At 42.4% G+C, this 27,813-nt stretch overlaps 1 long non-coding RNA gene across 6 annotated transcripts; it reads left to right on the plus strand.

Moving 5' to 3' along the window:
- Window positions 1-7,876: 7,876 nt before the first annotated feature.
- Window positions 7,877-27,202, plus strand: LOC124234771 (uncharacterized). 6 transcript variants are annotated; one of them, XR_006887404.1, is made up of 6 exons: window positions 7,877-8,336; window positions 10,949-11,033; window positions 20,845-20,971; window positions 23,457-23,627; window positions 23,726-24,166; window positions 26,746-27,202. It is a non-coding gene; the product is annotated as an uncharacterized LOC124234771 (long non-coding RNA). The 6 variants fall into 6 exon arrangements; XR_006887399.1 differs by lacking the exon at window positions 26,746-27,202 and having other exon boundaries at window positions 23,726-24,397; XR_006887402.1 differs by lacking the exon at window positions 26,746-27,202 and having other exon boundaries at window positions 23,487-23,627; window positions 23,726-24,397.
- Window positions 27,203-27,813: the final 611 nt, after the last annotated feature.

Consider the following 27,813-nt stretch of genomic DNA (forward strand, 5'->3'; position numbering starts at 1 on the left):
GAGAGAGAGAGAGAGAGAGAGAGAGAGAGAGAGAGGGAGACAGAGAGAGAATGATAAAGCAAATAGGGCAAAGTGTTAACGATTGATGAATCTGGATAAAGGGCATGGGAGGGCTACTTGTGCTATACTTGCAAATTTCTATAGGTTTGAAATTATACCAACATAAAAAGTTAACACAAATTTTCCCAAAAGTCCAAAAACGACTAGTTTTAAAATTACCAAAATTACAATTCCTTTTATTACCATCATTCTGAAAAGCATCAGCCATCATCAGAACAAAATTGGTCAGAAGGATGCAGCTACCCACCCAGGCCTGGGAACTCTGAGGAGTGCAGCGTCTTCCATGGTTCTCTCCTCACTTCCCCACCCCGCTCTTTTCCCTTGAAACCTTGAGGTTTGTAGGGGGAGAGGGTCCGGACAGCCATTAGGCCTATAACAGGTGTGGTCTGCAAAGACCAGGGAAAGGGGAGGAGCTGAAGGATATTGCTTGTCCCTCTGCAGGAAGGACCCACCCCCAAGAACCCAGAGCAAGTGGCGCCACCAGGAGTGGGCAGTCAGCTTAGTCAGGATTTGGGGTCTATCAGACAATTCTGTTGTATTTGCTTATGATCCATTCTAAAAAACAGAAAGCAAAACTGAATACTAATAACAGCAGCAGCTACCATTTACCAGGTGGGTACTATATTCTAAGCATTTTGCTAACTACTGATGATGGATATCTTAATGATTCCCCACAACAGCTCTGTGAGGTGCATACTATCAATATTCCCATTTTACAGATGGGGAACTAAGGCCCAGCTAGTGTCTGGTGGAATTGGCTATAAGCACAAGCAGCCTGGCTCCAGTGTCTGGGCTCTTGCCCACAAGATTGTACTCTCTGGGCTCTGGCTACTACTTTATGTCTGTGCACGTGGACTAAGAATTTCCAAGGACATGGGGCGGGGGTGGGGAAGCAGTATGATTAGCTGGGGAGGTGGGATCGCAGCGATGTTTACTTTCATTCCAATGTTCAGTGGTATTTGTGTAATGAATAATTTTTAAAAAATCAACCCTATTGATTGATAATTCCTGACCCAGTAGATGCGGTTTAGGGATACGTGTGCCGAACAATGAATCTTTGTCAATAAATAAATGACGGCTTCTCTGTGCCTTGGTTTCTGTATCTGAAATGCGAGATAATATTTGCTAACATTTTCCCACTAAAATCCTTGCTCTATGGTTGATATTGTGTGTGTGGTGTGTGTAGGATATGGAGGTTGTGGAGACTCTAGGGTGAGAAAGGGGGAAGAGTAGGGTGGGGTAAGGGCAAAAAACTCTTTCGAAGGGCAATTACTCATCAGTGGAATCAGACAGGCTGCCTGAGGCTGGGCCACACTTCCCACTCATAAGCTATTGTCCCACGTGGGAAGAAAACATCAGATCTGAATTAGGTTCCCTCTCCTATTGTCTTCATTCTTTTTTCCCCTCCCTCCCTCCTTCTCTCTCTTCCTTCCTTCTTTTTCTAGGCCAGTGGAAATGGTGTTTTGTCATATTTATACATTTTGTCAGATAGAAGAGACTAGCAGAGACTCAGCCAGAGAGAATGTGAGTGGCTTGAAGGTCGGAGCATACCTCTCTTCGCATCCAGGGACTCAACCCCTGATACCATTTAACCCCTTCGGGACATGCGTGGAAAAGAGACTTCTATTTGCTGCCTATACACAGACGATTCCAGATTCACTGGAAATGCATCCAGAAAAGGTAAAAAATTTGAAGTAACCAAAGGCACATGCTACTATGCTACTAGAAACTACGCTGGTTAGTTTGTATTCTCTACCTGGTCACCTTCCAGACAGTCTGGATAGAAAACAGAGTTTCCATTTCTGTGCAACATCCATCTAGGTTCAAAGATGCTTTGGAGAGAGCCAAGGGAAGGGCGATTTAATGCTGTCAAGTGCTTTGAGATCTCAGACAAAGAAGCTCTGTAAATACTGAGAATTACCGGCCCCAGTATAGGTCCCCTCAGTATTATAAGGGCTTTGGAAAAATTAATGAAGAAATGGGTCTTGGCATCCTGGCAGCAGCAATCGCTTCTGGGAAGATTAAGAGACCCTCTACATTGGGGAATGGAGAACTCAGTGAAAACATTCGCCCAAGAGTTATGTTTCTTTTTTTTTTTTTTTTTTGCAGATGAAAACCCGTTGCAGTATGAAAAAGAAAGAATTAAAGCTTTTTAAATCAAGCTGCAGAGGGGAGAGGGCAAAGTATTATGTGTGTGCACATACCTGCACAGGAGATGAGAAGAGAGAGAGTGACAGACTGGGCTTCAGAAAAAAGCTACGCAAAAGGCTTTTGCCCATATGTTTATATTTTCTACAAAACAGCTTTCTCTGGTGAGGGTGTAGGGCAACAGGCGATTGCATACATTATTGGTGGGCACGTAAGCTGGTAAAATCTCTGTAGAAAACCACTTTGCAGTGTCCAATGACATTGCAAACGCACTCTCTCATTGTCCTAAGAATTCCCCACCTAGGAATTTATCCTGTACATCTATTTGCACATATACAAAATGGTATATGTTCGAGGGTATTCACTGCAGCCCTGTTTGTATTAGTAAAATCTGAAAACAACTTAAATGTTGATGAGTACGGGACTGAATAACTACTGGTGTATCCATAAAATGGAATATCACGCAATTGTTAGAAAGAATAAGGCCGCTCTCTATGAAGTGCTATGGAATTAGCTCTAAAGATGTAGTGTTAATTGAAAAAAATCAATATGCAGAACAGTGTGTGTGTGTATATATATATATATTTGAATATGTATGTTTGAATTCATCATGCTCATATATTCATAGAATGGATTATTTCTGGAAAGCTGCATAAGAAACTGGTAACTGGCTAAAGAAGAGGGCTTAACTTTAACTTTATACCCTTTGGAATATTGTATCATGTACCCCTGTGACTCATTCAAAAATATAAATTAAATAATGCTAATGTGTGTGAAATCATTGATGAAGCAACAAAGTAGAAAGACGAACTTTGTACCATTTTCCGGGGTGGGGCTGGATGAGGTGTGTCTTCATAGCTCTCCCATGTTCCTCTCAACACCAGGCTCCCGGGCCTCTGACCTCCTCAGTTAGCCAGAGCTCAGTTCACAGTGGGTCAGCCTGGTACGGGTTGGAGCTAACTCTCCCCAAACCAGGAAATCCCTGAGCTATGCAGATCTATCAAACACAGATCTTAGTACGCAGGGACCTCCCCGGGAGGACTGACAGGGGAAATGATTCCTCGGGATTTGGGCCCCCACTGGGCTGTGCCAAACATATTTGCAGCAACTCTGACCAGCAATGATTCTGGAATTGGGATTTTTTTGGTTGCAAGGAACAAAGACTCACCAAGCTAGGGGATGCTTATTGCAAGGATATATGTGGAGTAATAAGAATAGCACAGTTCTCCTGGGAATCTAATAACAATAAAGCAACAACCCCCCAAAATAACCATTATGGAGCATTTGGGTGCCAGCATTGTGCTGAGTGCTTTGGTTCAACTCCGCCACAAACCCATGAGGCTGTCCCTGTTATTACTCCCATTTTACAGGACCTTTAGGCTTTCAGAGGCCACTGGTACCACGAAGTGCCAGGACTGGTACCCTTGGCCATGGGATCTGGAAAATCTGCCACTCCCCTAGTCTCACTCTCATGGGCAGTATGGTATCTCTCTCTTAGGGTTGCTGCTTCTCGCTGTGCTTTCGCTTCTCTGTTCTAAAACTAGTTGGCTTATCCACTACCTATTGGTTTTGCTCCCTTACAACACCAGCTTCCACATGGTCCTTCAACACCCTCTTCCACCTCCAGGTCTCCTCTGTGCTTCACCTGCCTCCTAGCTGCCTCCTCCTCTTCAGACCTCTTGTTCGAGTTCCCATGAGAGAGAACTTGAGGGTCATCCTTCTGTTGGAGGCCAGCCACTTCCTGACCTGGGGGTTGACTGTCCCAGGTCAGATTCGCATTTTGTTTCATCTATCTGTGGCTGAAGGCTACCAGGCCTCTTGGGGTTAGTCTTTTCCTTCACTCATCAAAATGTTTTTTGAGAACTGACCTTAAGCCAGCCATTGGGATACTTGGGAGACAGCACCCACAGAGAGACAGCACCCTTGCTCTCAATGGACTTACCTTCTACCTCCTTTACCTGCAGTTATGGGTGTGGCAGACATTCTGGCCTATCCAGTTTGGAGACAATGACCCATGATTGACCACTGAGCTCTTGCCTCAGTCCCTGTCACTGCCTTCTGTGGTTCTCTGCATTCATGTCTTTTCCTGGTTGTCCATCCACCTCTAGACATAGGGGCTGTGCCTTGCCCCAGTGTGCTACAGAGTACAAGGTGGCCAAACAGATGGCCTCACAGTTGGGTGGAGAGTGATGGGAGGGAATCCTGGTGGACAATGCTCAGAGTCCCAGCCACAAATAACAAAGTTACTAACTCTTCTACCATAATTGGTCAGCAAGTACCAAAGCTATGCTCCTTCTGTCAATGCTAAACTGCTTGAAAGGATTCTTTGCCTTGTCCAGTGGTGTTTCCTGGGCCTGAATTAATCTTTTCCAGGTTTGTCTTCCACATTCATCAAACTCCAAGTAATCCTTCAAAACCCAGCTCCAGGCATGTGCCTCCTCAGTGAATCCTTCTCTAAATCCTTAGAGGCAATCATGCCCTCTTTGGGGATACTTTTGTACTTGGTGCACAATTTTATTGTTGCCCTTATCTTGCAGTGCTGCAAATATTTATTTAGATGTATGTTCCCTTTATTGGAGTGTAAACTCATAGAGGGCAGGGACCATGTCTCGATTTATTTATTTATTTTAATTTAAATAAACTATTTTAGAATAATTTTAGATTTACAGAAAAGCTGCAAAAATAGGACGGAGAGTTCTCACCTACCCCTTGCCCAGGTTCCTCTATTGTTAACATCTTGCTTTACTATGGTACATTTGTTACAGCTAAGGAATCAATGTTGATATGTTACCACAACTAAATTTCACAGCTGATTCAGATTCCACTAGTTTTTCCCTAATGTCCTTTTCCTAATTCCAGGATACCACCCAGGTACCACATGACCTTTAGTCGTCATCTCTTGTCTGGTCTGTGACAGTTTCTTGAACTTTCCTTGTTTTTGATGACCTTGACAGTTTTGAGGCATCCTGGTTAGGTATGTTGTCGAATGTCCCTCAATGTGGGTTCATCTGATGTTTTCCTCATGTTAGGCTGGGGTTTGTTTATTTATTTATTTATTTATTTTTAAAGATTTTATTTTTTTCCTTTTTCTCCCCAAAGCCCCCCGGTACATAGTTGTGTATTCTTCGTTGTGGGTTCCTCTAGTTGTGGCATGTGGGACGCTGCCTCAGCGTGGTCTGACGAGCAGTGCCATGTCCGCGCCCAGGATTCGAACTGACGAAACACTGGGCCGCCTGCAGCGGAGCGCGCGAACTTAACCACTCGGCCGCGGGGCCAGCCCGGGTTTGTTTATTTTTAAACACCAGCAGTGGGCTAAATACCTAGCATGTACCACCTAGCATAGACCAGGCATTTGATGTATGGTTAGTGAGTGGAATAGAAGTCAAGTGTTTCTGTGGCACCTTCTCTATAAATAGAACCCTGATTGATGTTCTTGGAGAGATGAAGTATGGAATTCAAGTCCTGTAAAGATCTTTCACACAGCTGAATAATAAAAGACAGTGTGCACCCAAGTGTCAAATAAAGGGAACTAAGAAAATGACCTATGGCAGCTCAGGAGATGGAGTAAATTAATTACGAGTGGGTGAAGTCAGCAACATCTATGTGAAAGAAGGGACCGGAAAAGTGGGAGGATTTAGAGAGGCCTTTTTCAGTTCTCAAACACACCAAGCTCTTTCCTGCCTAGATCTGCTTACATGCTGAGCCCCAAATCTAGAAGGCATTTCCAACCCCTCTCTTTTCATGGCTGGCTTCTTCTTATTCTTTGAGTCTAGGCCACAGTGTGATCTCTGAAGGCCACGTTATCTCGAATAGGGTCCACCTGCCACTCTCTCTCAGCGACCTTGTTTGTTTTCCTCCTAGCTTTTGCCAACATTTATAATGATTGATTCTTTACTTCTTTATTGTCTGTCTCCTGCACTAGAGTTTCAGCTCCTTGAGGACAGCACTGTATTTAGTATTTACTTTGGCAGAGCACATTTCCTGCACATAATGAGACTCAAGTTACCCTGTTGAATGAATAAAGGGGTTGGTGTTGGATGAACCTGACAAGACATGGGACAGTGACAAGAAGATACATAAGCAACTGCTGTTAGAGGCACTGGAATGGAGCAAGAGTGAAATGGGTAGGCAGATGGGATGCTGCCAGGTCATGAGATTGATGACAGTGGTGTCTGGTGATCTCAAATGGGGTGGCATGATTTGGGCAAAGGCCAGCAATGAATTAGGTGTGGGCTGCACGGAGTGAGAGGCCATCTTGTAATTTCCATCTTGGGAAGGCCAACGAGGGTTTATAGGATAAAGAATGGGAGATAAGGAATAACTGGGTCAAGGGAGGGCCAGGGGTGATAGGAATGTCTGTCTGTATAAATTGAGAATGTGTCGCATGCATGAGAACAACACAAAAGTTCCTGGAAGGCAAGGGGGGGCACCAGGTTTAACTTCTGTGGTGTTGGCACAAACCCAAGAAGGAAAAGCACATTCTAGTCAATCCTTATGAGTAAGAAAGATAAAATGGAAGATGAAGACTTGTGATTTTGTTATAGGCTTTAGTACTAGGAAAGGACAGCCATTTTTGGAAGCATAAGGCAATGTAGAAAAAGGCAATAATGAGCTTCCAGGCTCAGAACGGAAGGGACCCTGTCAAAATCTTTGATATTTTCCACCATGTTTTCTACACGGTTACAAAAGACAGAATCAGAGTACACACTGACTACCCTTGAAAACTATATATTTTCCCATCCAAGTTCAATTTAAAAATGCTGATGAAAAGGGCAGTGTTTCATACAGATTCTGATTGGAACAAGCCCAGTGGGAAAACGCCTGGAAACTACACAGCAAAGAAACCCTGAGAGTACAGAGTAAGATTTAGAAACAAAAAAAGTGGTGTGGGTCATCTTTGTATACCCATATAAATAATTACGATGGTTGAACCCTGCTTATTTTTCATCCAACCCATGTAACAGCTTTGAAAAGGAAAGATAATGACCCCTGTGTATGAGAGTCCAGAGGGAGCATCGATGACGGAGTTCACTGGGTTCCTGGGAGGACTAAGAACCCAGTCCAACAGATCTTCCTCTGACAAGGTAGAGGTGGGCAGAGGAAGGCGTGAAGAACGGCTGCGCTTCCACATCTGAAGGTCAGAACATGAGATCAAGGAATGCGTCTTCGTTATTTTAAATCTACAGCTTTTGAACCCTCGGAAGGTAAGTAGGTGAGTCTTGTTCACCGACTTGTGACTCAGGAATTCCTTCTCTCCTCTGTACCACCTTAGATCAGGGCTAAAAGGGAACATAGGTATTAGCCTGTGCAATCCCTTCCCTTGAGAAGGGAGGAAACTGATGTCCAGAGGACAAGACGACCTATCTAGAGTCACCCTAGTAGATGGCACTGAAGCCAAGATAAGACCTTCTAAGCCAACTTTCCTTTCCGAATCCTCAGCAGCACATCTGGAGACTGGAGACCACAAAACTGGCTCCGATTCTACCTTTTGATTGTCACTCTCCAATGATTTGAATATAGGAGCACCTTTCACCATGTTTTTTTCTCCTCACGTTACTTTTGCAACAACCTCGAGGTAGCCAGGGAAAAAACAAAACAAACACCACCCACATTCACACTCATTTTAATGAAATGCATACCAGGTACCTGACCTGGACTCCTGCTTCCTGCCAATCTCCAGCTTCTATCAATTCATTTCTCTAACAGAAAGTAGGTGTCGACTTTGTAGACGGAAAATAATCTCCCTGCAAATATTACCAGAGAGGTTCCTAGCACTCCTTGACACTTTTATGATTACTTCTGTTTCAAGTTAAGGGGAGGAATTCTGCATTTGCCAGGTCAGATGGCGAAAACATATGGAGTTTTAAACTTGGTATTAGTTTTAACGTCAGAGGGAAAAACAAGAGACAAAGGACAAATGTGTTGGCTGCGCGCTGAGCACATCGACGAGCACCTCACAGGATCCTGGCTTTCCTCCTAACTTCCCACCCACACTTTCAGAGCCTGAAACATCAGTGTGGGTTGAAGGGGATTACTCCGCAGCACCTGAGCAGCCAGCTCAGAGGTGGGCAGAGGAAGTGACTTGGCAGGACCTGTTTATAAACACTGGTGATCAGCTCATTGACAAGGTAAGCCAACTGGGAGCAAGTTAACTTGTTTTACTCTTCTCTGGATTGAACTGAAGGTTGTTAGGCTTTTATAAGAATGCAGTCATCTAAATAGTTCCCATTTAGACCAGAAAGCTAGAGGACATAAAGACAACCCTAAGAGTATTTCATTAATGGCCACTTATGTATATTTCATTAATAGCCATTTATGTATATTTCATTAATAGCCATTTATGTGTATTTCATTAATATCCATTTATATGTAGCGGTGACTTTAATTCATATTTTACTACCTATGTATTTTCTGAAGGGTCAGAAAATCTTGGGGGTAAGGTTGCCAGATAAAATACAAAATATCCAGTTAAATTTGAATTAAAAATAAACAATGGATAATTTTTTGGTGTATGTTCCAAATATTGCATGGTGCATACTTTTATTCATTGTTAATTGACACTGGGTCCATTAACTAGTTGGTTTATTTATTATCCAGATTATTTTTTCCCTGCTTCCTTGCTTTTTTTCAGTAGCTTAATCTTAGGAACCCTATTAGAGGATGGAGAGAGAAACACAATTCAGGCATACTGAGTGTCCTACTTATTAGCTGAGGCACACATTTGATTAGGGGAGGAATTTGATATTTTGGGTTAAAAATGGTGATTATCTGCATCTCCCTATTACCATATAGACAGAGTTAGCCAGAGACTGATGTTTTCCAGAGTTTGGATTTTTGCAGACCAGCAAAATGTAAAAAAAAAAAAAAAAGAAAGAAAGAAAAGGAAATAGTGGGAAGATGAATATACTGTTGCCAAGTTTAAATTTGATCAAATAAGGATGTTAAAAAAATACCACAGCTACCCGAATTCATCGCCATTAATTCATAAAAGAAAATAACATTTTAGTACCCCCAAAGTAAAAAGGACACACTTAGAATAAAGAGAAATACTTCTTAAGTAAAGGTGCAGCCTTACAATGTGTTGCCCTCAGTATTGTGAAAATGTTGTCACAATGTGGCGCTGGCCCTGGGATTTGAGGGCACTCAGACCAAGTTACACCATAGCAGCAGCTGTAAAATGACAGTAGTAAAATATTATTGCACATTATGCAGGTTTGTGCTAGTAGGGGATAATCACAGAGCATCTTCTAGTGAAAGAAGAGCAAGTGAGCAAAGCCAGTTGAATTTTGATGACCTTAAATTAATATCGAATTTAAGTGTTTTCTTTCTGAGAAGCCTATCATTTGTGTGGAAGTGTCACGTGACCTTTCTCACACATGAAGCATTTTCTCCACTTACATAGAAAACATTTTCCTAAACTTCCTCTGGAGCACAGCCCAATCTCTGTACTCTTCCTCTCTCTCTCTCTCTCTAAAAATGGGTGTTTCAGGAACTGGATAATATGACACTGAACTTGAACAGCCCTCTTCCTAAGAGAGTTCAGAGATCTTTGGAACTACAGGTTATTAAAGCCTCCTCGCTCCTGTGAGCTGGCAGAATGTGTGACCCCGGCTGAAAGAGCTGGGTATTTGCCAACAGACAGGTGTCATTGGTAGCAGTGCTCTGGAGACCGAGTCCCCACGTTCAGATTTTCTATCACTTTCCCCATTTTACACAAGGGAAAACTATGGTGGGAAAGTGGAAAATTGCCTGAAATTGCTATGTAATTAATAGAAACCATGATTAAAATCAATTGCCCAACCCAAGTCTTGCATGTAGTTTCTTCTATCCTTCTGCCTCAGAAACACATATAAAGACTTTTTACCAGGGGAATTTTCTTTAAATAGGACTGAAATTCAATTTCATATGCTGCAGAGAGATTCAAAGCATTATTTACCAGTGATCTCCAAATATTCTTTTCTTCTCCCCATGGCTGTGAAGTTGGAAACAGTAACCTTTTCAGAGGCTTTTCGAAGCAAAAAAGTAGTCATTAAACACACACACACATACTTTTGAATATATGTTAGTATATGCTTAAAAAATATGAACACCCCCAACTTTTAAAATATTTTGTTGTATTTTATTTCAATCTTTTTCTAGTCATAGGGTTATTTGGCCTTTTGTGATTCTGTTACATACACAATTTTTTAATTCACTTTTTAAACTTAATATTATCATATAGGTATTTCTCACGTTGTTATAAATATCCATAACTTTATTTTAAAGGACATATAAATACAAATCATATGAAAATCTATTTTTACTCCCAACTTTTAACAAGTGGTACTCTCTGCATTTGGGCAATGGGTGGGGGACCTTTTTTACATTATGTTTTTCTGTAATGATGGTGTTTTACGATAATTGTAAGTGTTCATTACTTCTATAAAAACAAAGATATAAAATACATACACTCTCATTAAATATCGCTTCAACCTGAATTTTAAGGAGGCCATTTAGCATCACCTCGTAACTGCACCCTCCATGGTCCTGTCCCAACTCCCCTGAGAAATTCAGAACCACTTGGGTATTCCAGACATTTGTCTTGCGGAGAGAAGCAGAGCTACCATTTTTTTTTAAAACCTCTAAAATCCCAGCTCTTCTGTAATTCCTGAAGCTCAGGTATTTCCTCCCAGCCCTATTTAATATCAGTGTGTTTCACTCCTCTCTCTGTTGTTTGCCTTACTAATTCTGACATGATTAGTTTTTCAGGCTCAACTGACTATTAGAGACAGATTTTGGCTTTGATTCCAGAATGATGTTTCACAGAAAGTCAACTCTTGCTCCAGGTACTTGATAACCATCTCACTAACTAATTTCTCGCTGTTTCTAATAGACTAACATTTTGATTAACAAGTCCACAGCCCTTCAGATACTGTTTGCCTCCTACACAAGTAAGCTAATGAAACCCATGGAGTGTGGCCTGGCCCTCTGCTTCTCTTTAATGGTTTCTGTCACCCGGGCCAAAATGCCACCACCATGACTCTGCACATCAGGGTCCTGCCTCAGGGCAAGCGGAAAAATGCAAATGACTGTGGCCCTCAAATTGCAATTTAAGGAGAGCTGTTAGGTTATACTCGTCCCATGTATTTCTCTTCCTAACCACCAAGTTTGAGGCTAATGTGCTATTTTTACTTATTTTCAGTGGAAAGAACATTAAACCTTAGGGTGATGGCAGCATATTGCTGAATTATGTGTTTTAGTCTGACTAGAATAAATTAGATTCTTTCGTTGGAGAGAGGGGATAAAAGAACGCTTTGAATCTAAAGAAAATTAGATGAAAAAAGCTGGCTTTTCTTGGGTTCTGGGCATAAAGAAAAAATAGCCACAATGAATAATATAATAATTAAACTGTGGGAAGTTGTAATCACTAACAAGGTGTCTCTTGCCAGACATCCAAGGTCTGTGCACTCAGATTTTAATTACATTTGCCTCTATTGACTTAAAGTATGCTTTCTGCAATCAGAATGCCACTAAAGATTTAAAGGGAAAAGAACACCTGACCAGGCTTTCCAAAAGCATTGAAGTCTTCTTGGATAGCGATGCTATCATTCAAGGATGCTATGTGGCATCACAGAAACGATCAGAGACTGGGGCTCTCTGTTTCCTTAGAAACAGAAATATGCTTAAAATTTTTAGGGTAAATGAGTTGGACCAAGTACACTCTGCATTTTGCTTTTAATTTTCACTAAACAAAAGCACTTCACTTTGGACTTGGCTGGAGAAATATCCTGAGCCTGTTCATCTTCCATCCTCTGCCCAAGTCCACTCCGGGTATGACTGACTAAATTTTCAGGTCTGGCTCTCTCTGTGGTTGTGGTGGAAGTGGTAGTGGTCATGGGGTTTACTGCCCTAAGAATTACCAGTTTAAAACACCAAAATGTGTATTTGCTGAGGAAGATTCGCCCTGAGCTAACATCTGCTGCCAAGCTTCCTCTTTTCGTATGTGAGCCATCGCCACAGCATGGCCACTGACAGACGAGCGGTGCAGGTCCACACCTGGGAATTGAACCCAGGCCACCGAAGCGGAGTGTGCTGAATTTTCCACCGGGGCTGGCCTCAAAATAATTTTTTAGGTTAAGCATTCCCCCTGTCTGTTTCTCAAATGAACTCCTTGAGGAAATGTGCTCTGTGCATATCCAGAAGTGGTGTATAAGAGGAGGGGTGGAGAAACTTGCCCAGGTCCTTACAGAGACCATTCCTTCTCACTGGCCAGGAAATCCGTGTCCCTCTCCTTTTCAGGCCTATCCTCTCAGCCTTGGAAAGACAGATGAAAATAACCCTATCTCACCACTCTTGGACAGTGGTAGGGATGTGGTGCTGGTACTCTGTGTTTTTACATGGATCAAGTGTGGGAGAAAGGAAGAAAGAGAAAGAGAAACTAAACCTTGAAGAAGAAGGGAAAGTATCTACGCCCCCCAAATCACCCAGCAATCTGCCCTTTGACTAAACTGACTCACGGTAGTTAGTGGTGCCTCTGTGGGCTTGGAAGTATCCAATTATCCCTACTATCAAGTAGAACGCAATCTAAGATTGCTGAAGGAGAAGGATGCCTACCGTTGGTTCTTTTTTATTATTATAGTAGTTTGTAGGGGAGGAAAAACTTTCTTTTTCCTCTACCCATCTTAGGTTCATTGCTGAGGCCCTCCTGCACATTAGACTGACAAAAGACAGATTAATGAGCAAAAAACAAACCAGTTTATTAACTCGTGTGGTATGGATCACATGGAACACTCAGTGATGGGTAACTCAAAGGAATGGTTAGAACCTGGGCATCTATGGCCTCTTAGCAAAGAATAAATTTCTGGAGAAGTGACAAGACAAGGGCAGCAAACTGTGGGAAGGTAAATATATGGGAGAAACTAATGGAAGATAAGAATTGTTTCAGCAAGGTTTGTTATGTATATTCCTCTGGTGCAGCCTCTGGGCTGATAAGAGTCTAGAGTTGTCTCTAGTGGTTAAGAATTGTCCGCCCTTCCTGGCAGAGAGGGAAGCCAGAGTTTGTCCTTGTTTGCTTTTTCTCAATTGCCTTCAGCTCAAAATAATCCTTATGCCAGAGTGGCATATTTTGGGGTGGCATGGTCTGAACCCCTTCAAGTTCAATTTTTCTTTCTTTTTAAAAGGTTCTATACATAATACATATACATGGTAGAAAACTTGGAATTTAGAAAAACGTTAAAAGAATACAAAAACATCACCAACTCTTATCTTATTAGTCAAATGCAACCAAGTTAACATCTAGGAATGGTTCCAGTATTTTTCTTATGCTATTTTTATCGTCAAATAACAGATCATTCTGTACACACAATTTCACATGTTACGTTGTTAAATCAATCAAAAATATTTTCTCATGTCATTAATAATTATTTAAATATTATTTTAATAGCAGTATAACTGTCTCTAGTGTGACTATACTATAATTTATTAATGTTTCTTAATATTGGACATTTAGGGTGTACTTAAATAATAAAAATTTTGCTTGTGTGTGTGCGTGCATAAATCTTAGCACTTCAAATTATTTCCTTAGGATAATCTGCTAGAAGTAGAATTACCGGATCAAAGGGTGTATACCAGGAAGGTTCCATCAATTTAATTAACACAGTATATGAATATCTTCCTGAAACTCTGACTGCATTGATTAATGTCATTTAAAAATCTTTTCTATCTTGTTAAGTCCCTCTTATTTAACTTTGTATTCATTGGTGAGGCTGAAAATTATTTGCTGTATAAGTAGCTACTATTTGTATTGTCTCTTTTATGAATCGTTAGTTGATGACCTTTGTCTACTTTCTCATTGATTTACAGTAACAATTTATAAATTAAGGCTATTAACTTTCTTTGTGCCTCAGTTTTTGAAAAAAACACATCTTCTTACTAGTTTCCTTTCTGTCCTCTGATTTTGTTCGTGATTATTTTTGACATGTAGAAATTTTATATTTCTCTATATTTCAATTTATTGACCTTTACTCTGTGATTTCTTCCATTGCTTTAAAGTATAGAAAATCTTAACCCATCTAGACCAGATAAGTATGCAGAAATATATTCTTTTCGTTATTTCATCAATATTTTAAAAATAATAATTCTTCAATCTATCTAGAACTTAATTTGTTATATGGTATGAGAAAAAATTTATTTTTTCCTGATAAGCGAACAATTATGGCACCACTTGTCCACTACTTTTCCCCACAGTTGTTATTGTTGTTGTTGTTTGGGGAGGAAGATTGGCCCTGAACTAACATCCACTGCCAATTTTCCTCTTTTTGCTTAAGGAAGAGTGGCCCTGAGCTAAAATCTGTGCCAGTCTCCTTCTGCTTTGTATGTGGGATGCTGCCACAGGGTGGCCTGATAAGTGGTGCACAGGTCTGCGCCCAGGATCCGAACCTGTGAACCCCAGGCCATTGAAGCAGACCCTGCGAACTTAACCACTATGCCACCAGGCTGGCCCTTACAGTCATCATATATATTCTGAATATACATATTTAAGACCATTCTTACATGTGCAAGATTATGTTTTGGGTTTTGTCTGTTTTACTGATCTCTTTGCCTATTCTTTTTAACAGTAATTTGTCCACCCCAAATCCTCTTTTTTTTCCTAGAAGTTCTTTTACTCCTTCGCTGGATTCTTCCAACTGAAAAGCTAGTAAGATGACGTACAAAGAAGGCTGTCTAAAATTGCTGGAGAAGGAGACTCTCTGCCTTTAAAGTTTTAGGTCCTGGGTGAAAGCGATACAGTGTTAGCTCTTTTTGTGACTATGAAGGGTGGGGATCATGCTATGACACAGAAAATCAGAAACGACTTTCTTGGTCTCTTGATAGTCGTAGGAACAGTAACATAAAGAAGAAGAATTAGTATCTTTTTGTTCATCTCAAGAAAAGAAAATTTCCAGAGAGTAGTCATCTCCACTTGGGCTTCTAGGGCACCAGTGACAACATCAACCCGTGTATCCGTAGAAAATTGCCAGAAACTGTCACAAAAATGAAAAATGAGAGGAAGCCTGAATTATGATGGTTCTGTTAGTGTTCTACAAGGTATGTGCCAAATAATTTTGTTTTGTTTTTAAGTCTTGTTAACAAGGACTATCTTAAGGTGATGGGGTTATAGGTGACTTTTTTCTTTTTTTGTGACAAAGATTGGCCCTGAACTAACATCTGTGCCAATCTTCCTATATTTTATGTGGGATGCTGCCACAGTGTGGCTTGACGCCAGTGCCAAGTGTGTGCCCAGGATCCGAAACTGCGAACTCTGGACCGCCCAAGTGGAGCGTGTGAATTTAACCACTACGCCACCAAGCTGGCCCCTCTTTTTTAAATTTAATTGTATTCTCATTTTTTCCCCAAATTGCATAAAAACTTTTTTTTTTGTCCCTTAGTAATGGTCTGTTAACTTCTGGAATACAGTATTGGAAGCCTTAGTCCCACGAAATGCAATGGTACAAAAAGTGGATTTTCTATTTCTTCATCTCTTTTCCTTAATAGACACAGCAACACTCAAACTCATCTCATTAGAAGAAATTTTGTGAAAATGAGACAGGACATTTCTAACCCAAGTGCTTTTCCTCAGAATAAGATTTAACCCAAAATGAGGCTGGGGACTGAAAGAAGGTATGAAAAAAACTACCTCTTAACATGGCTATTTCTAAAGCTAATAGGAATTCTTTCACAACAGCTTTTTTTCCTTGACAACCCAGGATTGATACATCTTGCATGTTAAAAAGCAGAGGACTATAAGTAGGTACTCACTGGATACAATTTCTTTCCCTCTGTAAATTCCCTTCTTGTGATACAGTTGGCACTATTACACTGTCTTGAAAATTCCCATTTTTCTTTAATGGTCTCTACTTTCTTCTTTTCTTAGCTCTTCTTAATTGTTCTGCTTTTTATTAGCAGATGATTCTCCCTGGCTGACCAGCAGTGACGAGGGTCAGAGTCATGGACGATATACCATATCTGGTTTAGTCTGGCTCCAGAAAAGTTAAACTGTGCCTCAGCTCGAATTAGTCCCTTTAAGTATAAGGGATAGTCAGCGTCCGCGGCAATGATTTCGTCGTTGTAAGCACTTGCGAATACCTGCTGTGATTTTTTTCAACACCCCTCCTCCCTTACAAGCAAGTTTATCTTTGTTCTTAAACCGTAAGCAGCATTTTGTATTTCTTTTCCATGCCACATTGAAAACAAATAAAAACCAAGCGCCATACATGTCACTTAAACGCATAACTAATTAGGCAATAGTCTTTTTCCCCCTTAAACGTTTCATGCTTGTTTTCCTGTCTTGGAATAACACTTAAAAGCCGTCGGAGCATCCACAGGACCAGCGGCTTTCCAGGTCCGGGCGGGGGGAGAGCTCAGCATATAAAGCCTTTGCTCCACAATGGATGTCCACGTGATTTCTTGGAACGAGGCTTCCAGGGGATAACCCGTGAGATGGAGGAAGCTTCCTTCCACCCAGATACTGTCAGGGGCAATGTGCCTTGATGGAGATTGTCTGTGAGATTCTGGACATTGAAATCGTAAAAAAAAAATTGAGCTGGACAGGTCCTTGCCACCACTTTTTCTGCTAAATATAGATAACGTTGTCATCGGGTTGCACAAGCAATTTCCAGCTACAGCTCCTCAGGATGGGAGGCAGGCACGGGGGCTCACGTCTCTGACAGTTAAACTGCACAGACAGGAGCTGACCCCGACTCAGGTGTTGTGCGGAGGAAGGGAGGGGGCAGAAGGGAAACAGGTGAAAGGAGTCTTAGTTTGGGTTAAATATAATGACACACCGGGGGAGATGTAATAAATGATGGTATTAGCTTAAAATATCGTTAAGCATCAATAACTTGGAAGAAAAGATACGTAGAAGGAGCCCTACCCTCGGAGTCTGTGCTCAGGGCTCCTCCTGTACCACTAATTTGGAAAACAATTTGACACAGTGGGAAGAGACTCATAAGATATGGAATCAAAAAGTCCTGGGGGCCGGACCGGTGGGGCAGCAGTTAAGTTCACACGTTCCACTTCTCGGCAGCCCGGGGTTCACCGGTTAGGATCCCGGCTGCGGACATGGCACCGCTTGGCACGCCATGCTGTGGTAGGCATCCCACATATAAAGTGGAGGAAGATGGGCATGGATGTTAGCTCAGGGCCAGTCTTCCTCAACAAAAAAGAGGAGGATGGGCAGTAGTTAGCTCAGGGCTTATCTTCCTCAAAAAAAAAAAAAAAAAAAGTCCTGAGTTTGAATCCCAGCTTAATCTGACCTGATGCTTGATTTGGAGTTAATTACTTAACCCCTTTGAGCCTCAGGATCCTCATATATAAAATGTTGGTAAAATACTGTCTCCCTCACAGCATTAGGATTAATATTAGGATTAAACTAGAGGGCACTACTTAGTGCTCGGTTTTTGTTTGTTCCTCCCCTTTTAGGCAAGTCATTCAAGCTTCCTTGGACTCCAGTGTTTTCTCTCTTAGCAAATCCTATTGGTCCTACCTCCGAAACATATCCAGAATTTATCCACTTCTCTCTGTTTCCATTGCTATGATGCCAATACAAGCCACTGTCATCTCTTGCCTAGGCCATTGCAATAGCTTCCTAATGAGTTTCTCTCCTTCTGTTTTTAAACCTTGTACAATCCATCTCTATACACAGGCAGAAAGAACATTTTAAACATGTAAATGAAATCATGCCACTCCCCTACCTGAGCTCTCCAATGCCTTCTTATTGCACTTAGAATAAAATCCAAACACCTCACCACAGCCTCTGAGGCTCCATGCCATCTGCCCCCTATCTACCTCTTTCCCCTTTGACTTCACCTGCTGTTACTTTCTGCTGTTAATATTTTCCAACTGTACTGGCCTAATTGCATTTCCCAGAACACACCAAGTTTATTTCTACCCCAGGGCCTTTGCATTGGCTGTTCTCATAGATTGGAAGAAGTTTCTTCCATATTCCGTCGTGATTGAAACCTTCTTAACAGTTAGGTCAAATGTTCCCTCCTAAGATTTGTCTGCCTTGACCTAATCTCTACCACAGCCCTATTTGATTTTCTTCATAGTACTTATCACTACGTGAAATTATTTTACATTTTGCTTCTGTTTCCCCCATGGGAATGTAAACCCCATGAAAGAAGGGGACTATATTTTTCAGCCCTGAATAACCTAAAACAATGCATGGTGCAGGGTAGGCACTCAGAAAGCATTCGGTGGATGAATTCTGAAAGAAGATGTAAAATGGGGCAATAATATCTTCCTGAAAGTTTGTGACTGGATTTGAAAATCTTTCTGTGTCCTTTGCATTTCTAAAGATTCTATGATTCCTTGAACAGAAAGCCTGAATCCTGGAATAATTTTTAAAAAATGCAGTTAGAAAATGTTCAAATACTCAACATACAGTAGTTCATTTTACGTTTACCAAGTCGAGGCCCTTGGGGTATCTGCTTTAATGAAAAAAGTAAGAAGGACTGATAATTTGCATGTCGAGTATTTGTATGTAAAGGGATCCTTTTAAACTATTTAAAAATTGTGTTCCTCCAAGTAGCCTGAGATTTTCTGAGCAATCCTATTTACAGTTGGCTTAGCACAGCCTTTCTTCACGGATCTTGAAAAGGAATATGATTCCACGGCCTAACACATCTGCTTAAAAGAAATGGCTCAGGTGAGCTCAGCCTGCGCGAATGGCATGTTCTTCAGCTCAGGGCGTTCTTCATCCCACTGTGCTCTCTGCATGCAGCTCAGACCTCTTCTGGGGCTGTGCTGTAAGAGCGACACTGTGCAAACTGGATCACATCCTAGGGAAGGAACTGGAAACTGTGTTAGGAGAAGAAAACAGGAAGGCCTAAGTGAAAGGGGCAGGGGATGTGAAGGCTGATAGTTGTCCAATATTTGAAGGTTTCCAGTGCAGAGATTCTGTGCTGCACATGCCCCGGCACAAATCTAGAACCAATGAGTAGAAGCTACTGGGGGGCAGAATTTGGCTCAGTAAATGGAGGGAATCTTTAACAGTCTGGCCTCCGACGTAAGTAGAGGCATGACCGAAATATAAAGGGCAGGCGCCCTCACTGGCTGTTTAAATTTCAGGCAGGCAAACCCCGGGTCAGCAATGTCCTACAAGGATTCATCCCACTTCTTGTGGGTGGGCAGCGTGCACCCTTCTGGCAAGCTCTCAAGGAAATCTTTTCACGCATTCTAGGCTGGCTAGCAGGGCCTAATATTGTGTGATCTGCATCACATAGACTTCTTTCTAATATGTAATGTGTGGGACATGATGCGTCTGTGATTGCTCACGACTTAGGCCCAGAAAACTTTGAATTTCAAAAGTGAACCTAGAATCTTACAGACCTATGGTTTTATATTCTGACCTGGCTATTTCCTACCCAGGAGATTTCTTGTCTGGAAGGCTGAAGCCGGCCACGACTCTTCTTGGTGAACAATGGTTCGTGTTCCAAGAATAACCCTGGGTTTAGGGATAGAAGATAAGGCTGGAGGGCTTAAGGGTCGAAGGAGATCACCTTTTAATTTGCAGCCTAAGCACTGTCTGTTCTTTTCACCTCTCCCTTCTGGCAGGGGTGGCTGGTAAGTCTCGGCAGCAGCTGACACTCCCCAGCCTGACCCCTCTTTTCTCCTTCTTTCTTTCCTTTGCTTTTCATTAGAATCCCTAGGAGCCTTTACATGCTTAGCATGAAAATGAGCCCATTTTATTTTTGGAACCCACAGAGGCGGCCCTGAGGGGAGTTATTGTGTTGCTTTTAGCAGCTAAACAAAAAGGTGTGAAATCATTTGCTGGCTGCTCTAGAATGGGAAAAAATAAATAAATAAACGGAGAAGGAAGGTTCGGGACAGTGTGTGGCGACTTGGACAGAACCTCGTGACTGGGGCTCCTCTGAGACTTATTAGTAACCAAAGTGGCTGCTGGAATGTCTGTGCTTTTCTCTCACCTTCCCAGGAAGTTGCTAGAATAGCACGAGAAGCCACTGGGATATATATATATTTTTTATACTATTTCCATGTTGCTCTGAAAAGGACTTGGGAACGGGACTAGTTTGAGAAAATTCCTTAAGGTCCTTCCTTGCATTCCTCGTACAGGGACGGTGAGGGAGGGGAAGAGAGGACTAGTTCACCAGGCTTTTATAAGAACTGGGGATCCCCAGTGAGTGCTTCTGCGGACAGGTGTGTGCGTCTTTACCACAGCCCTTTAACAATTTAATCACGTGCCAGCAGAAATCGAGAAAGACCTCCAGCAGTCAAGACTTAACGTGAAACTCAAAGGTTTTGCCTCATGCTGGCAACATCCGTTGGAAGCCATCTCCTGTTTTGGGGGACCGAGGGCCCCAGATACTTCACTTCTTGGAAAAGCATCTTATTTTGAAATGTCTCTTCATTAGTAGAGGCAACTTTCAGTTGGCATCTTCGATATGGGATTTTCTTTTTCTTTCTTTAGTTTTTTTTTTATAATTATGGAAACTTTTTTAAACGACAAAATATTTGAAACATATAAAGAGACTTGATAAGTGCACATTCTGATTCCCAAGATTTCACAATTGCTACTTGAGCTCTTTTAAGAAGAAACGAAATGTTATGATTGTGCCCTTCTCATTCCTGCGCTTCGTTCTGCCTCTTTCCCAAAAGGTGAATCCTGTGCTGCCGCTGGTGTGTCTCCTTCCATCCCTGGCCTTCGTGAAGGCCTGGCTAAATAGCCACTTGGTTTAAAGAACATGGCCTTTGGAGCGTCTAGGCAGCCTGGCTTCAGTGACTGGTAGGCATCGCCATGCAGAGGGCTGTCACTGGGCCTGCCTTATTAAGGTGGCTAAGCCTCTGTTCATCCAGCATTCAGGGTCAGAATTTCAGTATAGTCACACACCAGGATGAGACAGACCTTTTCAAAGCACTATTTAATTGATTCATCAATTCATAGAACAAATAATATTGATTGCCCACTTATTGCCAGGGACTATGCTACGTGCAAAGATATGGTGAGTCACAGACAGGCCAATGGAAATTAAAACCACTATAATACCAAAACTTCTTCTAGGAGGGGCTGGCCAGGGGGTGTAGCAGTTAAGTTCACATGCTCTGCTCCAGTGGCCTGGGGTTTGCCAGGTGTGATCCCTGCTGTGGACCTACCCACTGCTTGTCAAGCCATGCTGTGGCAGGCATCCCACATATAAAATAGAGGAAGATGGGCACGGATGTTAGCTCAGGGCCAATCTTCCTCAGCAAAAAGAGGAGGATTGGTGGCAGATGTTAGCTCAGGGCCAATCTTCCTCAAAATAAAAAAACCAAAAAACAAATAAAAAACTTCTCTTAGGAAAGGAACTGTCTTTGCTTGGGAAAATTCCATGATAAGCTAGGATCTTGAAGATGTAGGCAATAAGAACCAAGGGACAATTTAATGGAGGTGAGCAGGATTGTGGTGTGAAGGAGGAGAAAGGTGAAGGAGAAAAATAAGTAGGAATCTCAGGGTGAGAGGGAGAGATGAGAGACAGGAGTGGGAAAAAGGACAGAGGAGGAAGACAAAAGGACAAGTGGTCAAGAGGCTAAAGTGAAAAAACTCTGTGGTGGCTCAGCTGCTGAGGGCACCAACAACAAGGCTCTAAGGACCCATTTGAAGTGGTTTGTATTTCCGTGGAAGGAAGCCATTGTTTGCTATCCGTCCTTGTCCCCCACCCCAGTAATATGTTCAGTGAAGTCTATTTTTTTACTCAAGTAAGGGGCAGATTGCACACACAAATATATATGTATGTATGATACATATTTGTATATCTATACACACACACGTATACATACATACACCTGCTATATAAAAACATTGGATAAACAGAAATGAATCAGTGAAAAGCAGAAATTCAGCACCAGAGGTGAGTGAAAACGCAGCCCTGGGTGCCCCTCGCCCCATCCTCTCAAATCTCGAAACTCTCAGAAATCCTTGGCCTTCCGTGTGGCGTGGGAAGAATGTGCTGGGAGACCTCTCAAAGGACAAAGGGAGCCAACGTGACATCGGAGTTGAGAGCTGAGCTTATTGCTTCAGTTTTACACTGTAGGTTATAGGGAACACGATTTGAATACGGGGGTGGATTCCGAAGGCATAATTGATCAAACCTCTACCACAGTTGCCCAAATGCTCTTTTGCCTTGTTTCCAGCTAGCAAACTCCTACTCATCTTTTTAGGTTCTATTTAAATGTCACTTTATCTATGGAGCCTTCCCTGACCCCAGAGAAGGTAATTTTCCTCTTCTGAATTTCCATCTCTTCCCACATATGGCTCTATTACAGCCCATATGACACCATACCACACGGTATTGAGCCTGAAGACAACAAAATAGAACTCGTGGTAGGACTTTTGAATCCGTACTGCCCAGCAAGGCACATGCTACCTTTGCTCAATAAAACGTGGGCATATGAGTAATAAAGGGAAACTTCGAAGTGGACATATCGCTTCAGAAAGAGCAGAACTCCAGGCCCCCACTGTTCCCCAACAGCTTTGCAATTAGATGCTATTTGTCTTGCTCCTTGTTCTTATTTTGAATAAGAACCCATTGCTCCCAGAAGTTAAAGTAATGCCACAGTCATTTGTTTGTTTATTGGTTCCCCACGCCAAGACCCAGGGTGACGAGGCTGGATTGCACACGGGGCGTGGGCATCAGAAACTGGGAAGCCTTACCCTGCCAGGCCTGTCTGGCTCGTACGCTTGGGCAAGTGACATAGCTCCTGTGGGACTCTGTTTCCTCACCCAGTGGTAATGACCGGCTTCACAGGGTGGCTGAAAAGCTTAATTAAGGATTGAGAAGGAGGTAGAAAATATAAAGTACTTCATACATGCAAAGGATTTTCTCCCCATATTTATTTTTGGGCTCAGTAAGCTCTGGTAGGAAGTGTTTATGACCTGGAAGAAGAGTCTAGCAAAAAACAAAACTACTATTCTCACTCTAAGTGGCTCCCTAGGCATTGATTGGGAAATGGACCACGTCCTTATTTCTTTTATTCCAGTGTGCACTGTGGCCCTTGCTGTTAACTTTATGTGTACAGCTTACAGCTTGCTAAATCTAGGCCCCAGTGTCCTTGACTACAAGGGCCTCCTCTCTGATTCCTTTATACTCTGATGTGCTGTGATGCCTTAAACTTTTATCTCAAACCACATTCAAAAACAAGGTTTGCAAATGGCACACAAAAGTTTATGAGCAAACCGATAGGGCTTGGTCCCCTGAGTCAGAAAACACAGGGACTTGTGAAACCTTGTACAGGTGACGCCCCAACTCTGCCTGGCTTCGCAGATGCCCACCTCTCTTCTAAGCACTTGGAGACGTCAGCAGATTCAGCGTTTCCATCACTGCCAGAGCCTGCAGCTTCCTTGCCAAATGTTGGCTGAATGAATTAAGCAAAACAACAACTGGTCCTGAGGCAAGAGTGAAAAGGTAAGAGAGAGACAGCAAAACAAACCAAAATAGTGGGTTGAGTTTCTGCCTTGAAAAGCCTTATTATTGCTATTACATTTTTTGCTTTTTAATCACAGAGGTTGTCCCTGCACTAGGGATATTCAAGGACCAAAACTGTTCAGAAAGAGAAGAGTCTAATGCCTTAGACACCAAACACCGTGTGCCGAGTTCGTTGTTGACGGAGGAATACCGGCCGGAAGGTGCCTCTCTACCCTCCTCCTGCCACAGCTGTCTTCAGAATCCCTGGCATCACACCCCAGAGGCAGCTGGGTCAGCCGCAGGGACCAGGTGAGGGAGCGAGACAGCTATTGCAGGTTGCCCAGCCAGCTGTGGCAGTGGCTGTGGGAAGGTGTGAGGCCACCAAGGCTTATATAAGGAGGAGGGAGAACACAGGGCAAAGGGGAAGAAGTTATGCTGACTTCGATTGGCTCACTTCACATGAGGCCGACTGAGGGAGGAGGGGGAGAGAGGGCGAGAGGACGCTTTTGAAAGCGTGATAGTGTCTCATCTGTATTCAAGTAAGTATGAAGGTAGCCAGCCCTGATGGTCTAGGAGTTAAGATCTGAGTCTCTCACGGCTGTGGCCTGGATTCCTTTCCCGGTCAGGGACCCACAACACCCGTCTGTTGGTCGTTTGTTTCATACTGTGGCAGCTGCGTGTTGCTGTGATGCTGAAAGCTATGCCTCTGGTATTTCAAATACCAGCAGGCTCACCCATGATCGACAGGTTTCAGCGGAGCTTCCAGACTAAGACAGACTAAGAAGGACCTTGCCACCCACTTCTGAAAAAATTGGCCATGAAAACTTCATGAATAGCAGCGGAGCATTGTCTGCTATAGCACTGGGAGGTGAGAGGATGGCACAAAAATGACCAGGCAGGGTTCTGCTCTGCTGTACACGGGGTTGCTAGGAGTCAGAATTGACTCCATAGCACTAACAACAACAAAAATATGAAGATGCCTTCCAAATACAGCCGTGAGGAAGGTGGGGATAAATGGGAAATTTGATATGCAGTAAACTACATGCTACTTTACATATATACAAACATATTAAAGAAGGTTGGTATTAGCAGAGTATGATATATATCCTAATTACGTCAATATTGGATGCATTGTCAATACCATTTCTCAATTTCATTTAAAAATCATTTGAAGAAAATTTGAAAATAAATTTTGGAACTTTAACTTTGGGTGCCCATAATCATTTTCTTAGGAAAATGTGGCTATTAGAAATGTTGAACAGATTTCTCTTTCAAAGCAAACCAAAGCATTATAATTGGTCACCCACACGCCTAGAGTAAAATTTTCTATAGAGGCACTATTATAGAAAAATGCTACGGGTTAAACACAGAAACCAGCTAATCATAACTCATGAAAGTAAATGGAGCGTGTTCTGAGAAGTGCACATATGTTGAAACATGTCTATCACAAAATCTAGTCCTTAACAATCTGCTGGAAAACAGCCTTTTGCAATGAGAACTTATTATTAGACCTCATGGAGGGTTCTCAGTTTCACACCGGGTTAATTTTACATGCTTTGATGATGGAAACATTCTTTTAATTCTAAGCATCCCCTCTCTTTTGGGGAGGGAAGGAAGCTTCTGGTGATACTCTATGTATCTTTTATTGAATATATGGAGGATGGAGAGCCGTGCCAGGTAACTGCAGCACTTGAACTGCTACTTAATCATCCAGCTGTTAATGGAGTTCAAATGAATCGTTAGCTACAAAAGAGGTTTTTCAATCTCCAGCCCACTCCACGGTCAACTCTCGACACAGGTGCACTTGGCCATGAGGCACTCGTAATCTCAGAAGCAGATCTGGCTGCCAAGTTCAAGTTGCCATGACTCTGAACATAGAATATCATTCCACTCCCAGCCAGAGCCTGTAACTCTTGTGGCTGTTCCTATGAGGGCCCTACTTGGTACCGCTCTGGCTCACACCCATTGGCTACAGTGATGCAGCAGGTGAAGGACTTAAGTGTCACTAAGTTGGTTTCCAGTTGCTTCCAGGAAAAAAAAAAAATCCATGGCATATACGATTCTTGCATCTGACACCTGGCAAATATCCCCTGTGTTCACAGGCTGCAGAGAGGAGGTCTGAGCATTGCTGTCACAGCCTTAAGTGCTATTCTTAAGGGGCCCTGAGACACAGAAACCTAGGGACACGAGCGTTTTGGAGATAAGGTATAGAAAAAACACTCTACATGTATCTGAAAACTCTGCCAAGCACCTCAGCCTTGATATGCCCCTTCTTAGCTCTTCTAACTTCAGAACATTCTGTCTTAGGTGTTGTCAATGAGCCCGACAACACATACTGGTTTTATGGTGTCGATACACATCTACCAGAAAGGAGGCCAAAAGGAAGCACTCACTTCCATCGCTCTCTTCTGCAAAGGATCCCCCTGCTTTGCCCCTGGGGGGTTTTCTCCCTGTATTGTTCCTGGTCCGTCTATCTAATTTGGACTGGACATCTGCAGAGCTTGGTGGACACTGAAGTTCCACAAATATTAAAACAATAAACCATAGTGCCAATTACCAATAGGCTCCTCAAAAAGCAAGAGAAGAGCAAACTCACCTTCACTAGGCCTTTGTTTCTCTGCAACTGAAAGGTCAAAATGCTATTTTGTCATTTTTGCATAGTCATTTACGTTGACATTTTCCCCTCATGGGATCAAATCTTCAATGTGAAAATAAATCTAGAAACTATCTGTTCACGCACTTGTAGGTATGCGCACCAATGACACCCTCTAGGAGGTAGCACAAGTCATGGTAACTGGCCACATCCTTTATCTGTTGGGTCTTAAGAGTTAGCAGAGCTTTATCTTTGTGATGAAATGGCCTTTAGAAGTGGGTATCACTGAGCTGAGAATGCGAGCGTCATTACTGAGAAAAAGCACTTTCCTTTTAAACAGAGAAACCAACAGCAATGCACTACAAGGCCTGAAGAAAAAGTTGAGCTACCACAAAACAAACAAATATTCCGCTCGGTTTCAGGAAGTTTAGAGAGGATCAAACAAGCCTTTCTCTCTTGAAGTTGTTCGAGAACATTTATGCTTACTTCAGCCTTAGTTCCTATTTATGTTGCTGGCTTTTATAGATCGACCTCAGGAGGGCATTCCAACTTCAGGTTACTCACAAAGTATCTGCAGAAGAGGAAGCCTGGAAATGCCACCCCCAGCATGGAGGAGGGGAGGCACTCAGGTCTGAATTTGTTTCCAAACCACCGCTCTGTCCTTGAAGCGAGGCTGTCTCAAAAACTGGAGAGAGAAATTCCAGAGAGAGACGGTGCGAAAGCTTTCTCATTGTGTGAACACGCCTGCCTGCGAGGAGAATGCCTCTTCCTGAGGGATGAAACCAGGAGTCGAGAGAGTTTATTCGTGGAGCCCTAGTGAAGATTTCCACTAAGAAGGAACTTGTAATTTTATGCTAGTCCCTAGAGAGGAAGATTTAGTACATAGTTGAATTTTCAAACAAATTATCTTCCAGAATAAAGAATGAACGATACCAACCCCTTGCAAACAATATTCTTGTTTTACAAATCTATCACTTTTCAATTCTTAGTGTCATTCACGCTCATAACAATGTTTTGGTTGGTATTTTTATCCTCATTTGACAGATTAGATCATTGAGGCTCAGAGATTAAATAACAAGTCGAAAGTTACACAACAAAAACGTAGACAAGCTGATTCAAACCTCATCTTTCTGCCTCTCATGACTGAGCTCTTTTCAATATGCCAGACCGACTTCTAACTACATCCTTCCTAACCACCCATACTATTATCCGTAGGAAGAGAGAGAAGCTTTTGGAGAAAAATACTAAAGAGTTTTGACTGGGGAGTAGGCATGAGGCAGAGGGAAATGTTATCTCTTTGGTTGTTGTTACAATGTCACCATCTTTTCGTGGAAATATACAGAGGTTTCCTCTTAAAATCTGCATGCTGGAACTTGCTGGTGAGATTTGTGTGCAAACTCACATCAGAGAAGCAGGAGACGAGAAAGCTGCTGTCTCCAAGTCTGAAGGACAAACACACCTCAACTCACATAAACATCACCTGTTGCTTGCCTCCAGAGAAGGTTTCTCCAAACTTCAGCAAGCAGAGTATTCGTATTTAGACATCTCCCGCCACATCCATGTCTAGCTATATAAATATCCACTTGGCTTACC

This window comes from Equus quagga, chromosome 2, assembly GCF_021613505.1.
Source record: "Equus quagga isolate Etosha38 chromosome 2, UCLA_HA_Equagga_1.0, whole genome shotgun sequence".
NCBI classification, from domain to species: domain Eukaryota; kingdom Metazoa; phylum Chordata; class Mammalia; order Perissodactyla; family Equidae; genus Equus; species Equus quagga.